General features: G+C 34.7%; 1 long non-coding RNA gene across 1 annotated transcript; it reads right to left on the bottom strand.

The window, feature by feature from the left end:
* Nucleotides 1–202: 202 nt before the first annotated feature.
* Nucleotides 203–1,005, bottom strand: LOC128290331 (uncharacterized). Its single transcript, XR_008280077.1, has 3 exons — nt 887–1,005; nt 521–596; nt 203–248 (listed from the first exon to the last, which is right to left on the bottom strand). It is a non-coding gene; the product is annotated as an uncharacterized LOC128290331 (long non-coding RNA).
* Nucleotides 1,006–7,228: the final 6,223 nt, after the last annotated feature.

Here is a 7,228-nt window from a genome sequence, read left to right as displayed (position 1 = left end):
TTTTGGCCCGTTTACAAAATACCCAGGCCCATTAAACCATTTAACCCATCCTCAAACCCAAAACCTAAAATTAACCTAGCCCAATTCCAAAACCCTAGACTCCCACTTGCCTCTTCCCACTCTCCCATGCTGTCTGCCACCAGCACCATTCCCACTCTCCCATGCTGTCTCGCCACCAAAGACCACTCCCACTCTCCCATGTTTGTCTGCCAAAGACCATCACACACCCCATTGTCCATGCCCATGCCCTGCAAACAAGCAAAACAGAAGCAAGAATAGAGAATAATAATAAAGTATGTAAAAATTAGGCTATATAAAGCCACCCAAACAACAAAAAAAAAAAAAGGAAAAAAGGGATAAAAAAGTTTGTATCAAGAACACAAAAAAAAGGAAAGCTCAGAAGGTGAACTTCAATTTTTTCTCTGTTATCTCAATCTTTCTGTTTATCTTTGCTTTGTTTTATTTTTTTTCTTTAACTTACTTTAAAACGAAAAAGAATCAAGGAAGAAAAGAGTATTACCGGATCTACCCCGTGGCCGCTCCCCTTTCCGTTCGGCACGGTGAATCGCCGGTGATGATGGGTGTTGAAACCTTAACTGAAGAAAGGAGGAAGAGATAAAAGAGGGGAAGAAAAAAAAATCCAGCAAAAAATTCCAGCACCAAAAAAAAATTTCCAGAAAAAAATTTCCAGCAAAAAAAACCAAAAAAAACAATAGAACGACCCAAAACAAATTCAAATTAGAGATTGAAGAAACAAAAAAATCTAAGGTGATTTTTTTTATATTTTATTTTAATCCGATTTTAAGTTTTTAACCTATATATATTAAAACATAAAATATAAATAAAATAAAATAAAAAACAAAAAAAAAAAAATTTTTTTTTTTACCTTTCCGGCAACCGTGTACGGTGGCCGGCGCCGACGAGCCTCCGGTGACCGGTTGCCCCGACCGGATTTCCCTTCCCCCTCCCTTCTCTCTCCCTTCTCTCTCCCTTCTCTCTTCCCTCTTTCTTCCTTTTTTTTCTTTCCCTCCTCCAAATGATTTTTTGGGGTTATTTTTTGGCCTTATATAGCCTTCCAAAACGACGTCGTTTTGGGCGTTTTGGGGGTTGTCATTTAACCTCAATGTAACACCCCTAACCCGTATCCGCTGCCAGAACAGGGTTTCGGAGCATTACTACCATTTACAGATCACTAAAAAAAATTTAAATACTTACCGATTCAATGCATCATATAAATAAATATATTACCATTCAATCAACAGTTTGACAGTTGTATAAGCATCAAACAGCAACATTGTTAGTATACTTGCACATATCTCATATAAAATCAACAACGATATATCTATTTTCTCGACATATCGCACTTGAGTTTAATAATAGTCTCAATTACATAATTTCCTTGTATCAACATATCAAAGATAATCATATATGTACATGTCATGAAACATATCATGCTCTTACCGCTTTCTTCATAAGCATATATCATTCATTTCATTATATCAATATTTCATGCTCCATCATTTCCATATATTTTATGTATATTTATTCCTAATAGCTTATATCAAACTTAACATAAATTATATTTCATGTACTTATACTTATTTCGTTTATCTATCTTCATAATTATTTCATATAACCATTCGTCATCGATACATATTACACGAATATCAATTGTTCAACAGATGCTAGGCGTCTCCGTCCACGGTCTTATTTATCTTTGACATGATGCCATAGTGTCTTTCAACTATGGTCTTACTCATTTTCTCATCATGTTGCCATGGTATCTTTCAACCATGGTCTTGTTCATTTCATATCACATTGCCATGGTATCTTTCAACCATGGTCTTACACATTTCATATCAGATTGCCATGGTATCTTTCAACCATGGTCTTACACATTTTATATCAGGTTGCCATGGTATCTTTCAACCATGGTCTTACACTCAGGTTGCCATGGTATCTTTCAACCATGGTCTTACACATTTCATATCGAGAGCACACTCCATGAACCTCATCCTTGCAGCGGGATTACCAGTCCAGGCTAAATCCCCTGCAATATAAACTCATAGAGTATTGTCGGGATTACCAGTCCAGGCTAAATCCCCTTATTCTCTTGATACCAATCTTTAACTTGATTTTCTCTCTCCTCCAGCTTCTATTTCTTGAATCCAACTTGATATTCTAACTCCCCATGTTCTCCTTAACATTTCTCTCTCTTGGTAGCTATGGAAATTCATTTGATTTTTGGGTGAAAATGGTGAATTTTTGGTAAAAGGACCAAATTGTAAAGAAAGTAAAACTTTCTTTCTTCCTCTCTTTCTCTCACGTTAGTTTGCATGGAAAGGAAAGATGATGAAAATTCTTCATCTTTCTTTCCTTATATACTAAATAAATAATAATAAAATAATATTAAATATCTCATAAAATATTAATAAAATAATATTTATCTAATTAATTAATTTAAAATATCATTAACATAATCATTACATTCTAGAATTCTCTCTCTTACTAATTGACCATTTTGCCCTTCATGATCTTTTAGAATTCCATCCTTGAGTCATCATTTAATTTGGTCCCAATTCATCCATTTTCCTTAGTTTCTAGATCATTCTACCCTTAAAATATTTACACTATTGGTCCTTCAACTTTTTCATATTTACACTTTAACCCTTTAAGTCTTGAGTATTTACTCTTAGGCAACAAAACTTTTCTAACTTTTACAATTTAGTCCTTTCCTGAATCAAGATATCATAATTTACTTCCCAATGTTGCCATAACTCAAAACTTCCCTTTTTATCACTTTATTTCCTTATTTTATTATATCAAGGATAATATATTACTGTAAAGATTTTCAGGGTATTACACCCAAAACGACGTCGTTTTGACTTGGACCGGTTCGACCCGACCCGACCCGCCTAGGATCCGCGTGTTTTTTTAAAGGAAGGGCAAATTGCGCTTTTAGCCCTTCCGCTTTTTATTACTTTACAATTAAGTCATTTTTTGTTTTTTTAATTTGGCCCCGGAATTTGTCGCGATTTTCAATTTAGTCCACAATGATGTGCTGCATTTTATGGGAAGGAATATTTGCTGTTTTGGTCCCCTGATGTTTCCGCGTGTGTTCAATATAGTCCTTTCCTTTTATTTTTATTTCAATTTTACCTCAAATATTTTGTTTTTAGCTCAACTTAATCCTTTTTAGTTATTTTACTATTTAAATCAATTATTTTAGTATTATTATTATATTTTATTCACTTATGTAGTGTGTTAATATTTTTATCATTTCTAATATGTATATATATATATATATATTATGTGTATTATATATATATATATTATGTATATATGCCATTAGTTATATATTTCTTATGTATATATTCTTAAATACTATTATATACATATATATATATATATGTATATTTTAAATTCCATATTGTGTATATATTATTATTACAAATTATTACTATTGCTAGTATTATTATAACTATTATTATATTAGTGTATATTTTATATACATATGTATATATATATATATATATATATTTTGCACATATCATTATTTTATATTATTGTTGTAAATTTTTTATGTATATATTTTTATATATACGTTTCCCAATATTTTCTTTTATTGTAGATATTATTATTATTATTACATACTTTTATTATATATATATATATATACATATATATGTATTTTTATGTACATATTATTATTTTATATTATTATTACCAAATATATCATTTTCCTATTTTATTATTAGTACATGACTTGTTTCTATTTTGTAAATATCATTATTATTGTTATTTTAATATTCTAGTATTCCATGTTAATATTTTTCATTAATGATATCATTTTTTTTTTTGCGTTCTTTATCTATTTTAATTTCTCACTCTAGGAATATTTTTCTCATGCTTTAATTAATTTCAAAAATAAGGCAATGTACCAATTTAATATTAAGCTATCGATTTCATCGCTATGTTGGGTGAAATTCGTCGGCTTGTGAAACGGGACACCCTTTCCTAAAAAAAATCGAAAACTAAAAATTCCTATTTTTCAATCGGATCACGATTAAATATTATATTGAACTCGTATTTTTGAAAATCAAGTCAATACATGTTTATGAGATACCAATTTTGGGCGTCATGAGGGTGCTAATACCTTCCTCAAGACGTAATCGACTCCCGAACCCCAATTTTTCTCTAAACTTTCACGTAGACCTAAATTTGGCCTTCTTTTTATTTTAAAATAATTTTATTAGGTGTCCGATCACACCTATAAAAAGGATCGGTGGCGACTTCCTTTGTTAATAAAATCGGAAGTTGGTTTTCAAATGTTTAATAAATCACCAAAATTAGCGACCAAGCGTAAAATTTTTTTCGTCATAGCATTTGGCGACTCCACTGGGGACGCGTTTTTGAGAGTCGAGTCGAGTTAAGCATGTGTTGTTAAAATTTTCAAATTTCCTTGTTCAAAGTAAATATTTGGTCGTGATCCGAAAATCTCATTTTCAAAATTACTGCATTTGTATCTCTTCTAACTTGCTTATTTGTTTGTTTTTCAGTTTTCAACTTTTATGGTTTTGGTTTAGTTCCTTTAAGTAAAACACAAAGGTTTATAAGTTTTTCTCCTACACACCGTGCACTTGCATTTTGCATAACATAAAGCTCTCTACCCGGGCTCTGTCCGTTTAAGTGAAAGTAAACGCTATGCCTTCGTGAGTTAACTCGTCCCTCTCCGACAAAGCTAGTGAATACTTTGGGTTACATATGACTTATGCTTTCGTGAGTTAACTTGTCCCTCCGCATAAGCATAAGTAAATGTAATCCTCAAATTGAACTCGTGAGCTGTGATGGGTTATGACCGAGGCTTCGTGCTAATCTTAGTAGATGATAGTACGAGCAATTCGAGTACTGTCTAGAACCGAGATCGCATATAATGAACCATACGAGCTATCCAATTAGAGCCATGACGAACCTCTGTCCGCTTATAGTCACCAAAATAAGTACACGGGAAAATGCCTTTTACCTTTCAAGAGAATTGGATTGGGTAGTTTAATTTGTTTTCAAATTATAATTGTTGTGTTTACTAACCGAGTTTGTTTGTTTTTATTTTTATTTTCATCATGCATCGTAGGCATCATATTAGGAAGGTGTTGATTAAAGGTTGGTTGCCAAAAAACGGGTTTCGATGGAGGAGTCAATTACACAAATGATCGAGAAGAATGCCGTGGTTCGGACCGGTCTCTAAAACTCGGAGGGACAAGGGGGATAGTCTTGTGGAAAGGTGTGTTGCCAATTTGCCCGAACAAATAACTATGAATGTTCGCCAAAATAACCTCGAAGATTTGGTTCAAATTTGGAATCAGTGGGATTCAGACATTAGAGACATTTTCACTGAGAGGTATGGAGATATAGCTCACCTGATCACCATCCGTGTAGATGAACAGTTGATTCAAGCCATGGTTCGGTTCTGAGACCCAGCTTATCAGTGTTTCACCTTCAATCAAGAAGACATGACTCCAACTATAGAAGAGTATCTTTGCTTACTCCGCATCGACAATGTACAATTGACAAAATATATGTGAAGGAGCCTAAGCCGATAACTTTCAAGAAAAAGTTAGTGAGACTGACAGACATGACCGATGCATGGGCTGAAAGACAGATAAAGAAGAAGAACGAAACCATTTGCATTCCATGGTCCTCCCTACGAGATTTGACTCTGAACCATCCTGACATGCTGAAAAGGGTAAATCTATTCGCTTTGGCCATTTATGGTTTGGTTATTTTCCCAAAGGTTCTCGGACATCTCGAAGTGGCAGTAGTTGATTTCTTCGAAAGGTTAAAACAAGGAGTCAACCCTGTCCCAACCATCCTAGCAGAAACCTTCAGGTCCCTGAGTAGTTGTCGAAGAAAAGGGAGGGACGATTTATCGGATCTTGTGATTGCTCAATGTTTAGATTTTGAGTCACTTCGGAAGGTAGAGCGCACTCCATTCCATATGTTTTCTAAAACATTCTCCCGCTAAAGCTTTCCTCAAGAAAGAATGGCGAAGGAAGTCACCGAGCAACATTGGGTATCGATCTTTCGAATCTTGGCGAGGATATAACATGGAGAGCACCACGGATTCGTCCTTGATTCGCTATACAAATGTGGAAGCCAAGATTGGGTACCTTTACTTGGGTTATGGGGAGGAGTTGGATATGCTCCGCTATTGGTCCAAAGGCAATTTTCTTCACGACAATTCCTCCCATAAATGGAGGATTAGCATGATTCGAGTTAAGCTTTTCATGGTGAAGGATATATGAAGAGAGTCGAGACACTGCAAAGTCTTGGAAGGAAATTCATTTCATGGAATTAGCTTTGTATGCTGATACCCTTACCCAAGATTACGGCGTATGGAGGAAGCAACGGGTAAATAGTCAGCAAATCTCGTCAACAAACCACCCCATCCAAAATCCTTTCTCGAAGGAAACGCCGTCTGAGCTAGAAGTGGCAAGACAAGAATTCGAACGAGAAAAAGGCCAAGATGTCTCGGAACCTTAGTGCCCTTCAAGAAGAAAACTATCAACTGAAGATTGAAGTTCAGGTTGAAAGGTCCAGAACTGAAAAAGTACAAAGAGAAGCTGAGATTGTGAGAAACGACTTAAGGGACCTTCATTTGGAAAACAAGAAATTAAGAAGCACTATAAAGAATAGCGGGTTGGGCAAGTCGACAGCAAAATGGAAGGAAGAAATTAGCAATATCAAAGAAGGAATGGAGTTTTGGAAGGAAAAGCAAAGAAAGAGGAAGAAAAGCATTGCTGCAGCGTTGTGATAGAGTTAAGAAGGAAAACGCCGAGTATGAAATAGTGATCGCAGAATTGGCGAATAGTCATCCAACATCAAGAATTAAAAGGAAAACACGAGATCTAGAAAATATACGCAATCTCGTCAACAACAATTAGATAACCTCCTCAAGACTCTAGAAGAAAAGAGTGAGCGATGCGATAGGGACATTCACGCGTATGAAGGAACTCTCAAAGAAAAAGAAATGCAACTCTACTTCTTGATCAATGAAATTATAAGCGGCTATACAAGTTGTTCAATTATCGATGAAGCCGAAGCTCTCGGTTGCCAATTCCTCCGAGCGAAGATCGAGCATATCGAGTTTTTAGAGCAAGTGAAGAAACAAGGCAATGTGGCGGAAATTTGTGTAACCGTTGGAAAATGGAAACTTTGTGTAATAGACTAT

Source organism: Gossypium arboreum, chromosome 3 (genome assembly GCF_025698485.1).
Source record: "Gossypium arboreum isolate Shixiya-1 chromosome 3, ASM2569848v2, whole genome shotgun sequence".
Taxonomy (NCBI): Eukaryota; Viridiplantae; Streptophyta; class Magnoliopsida; order Malvales; family Malvaceae; genus Gossypium; species Gossypium arboreum.
The sequence above is the reverse complement of the archived record's forward strand: the minus strand, read 5'-3'. Positions and strand labels throughout refer to the sequence as shown.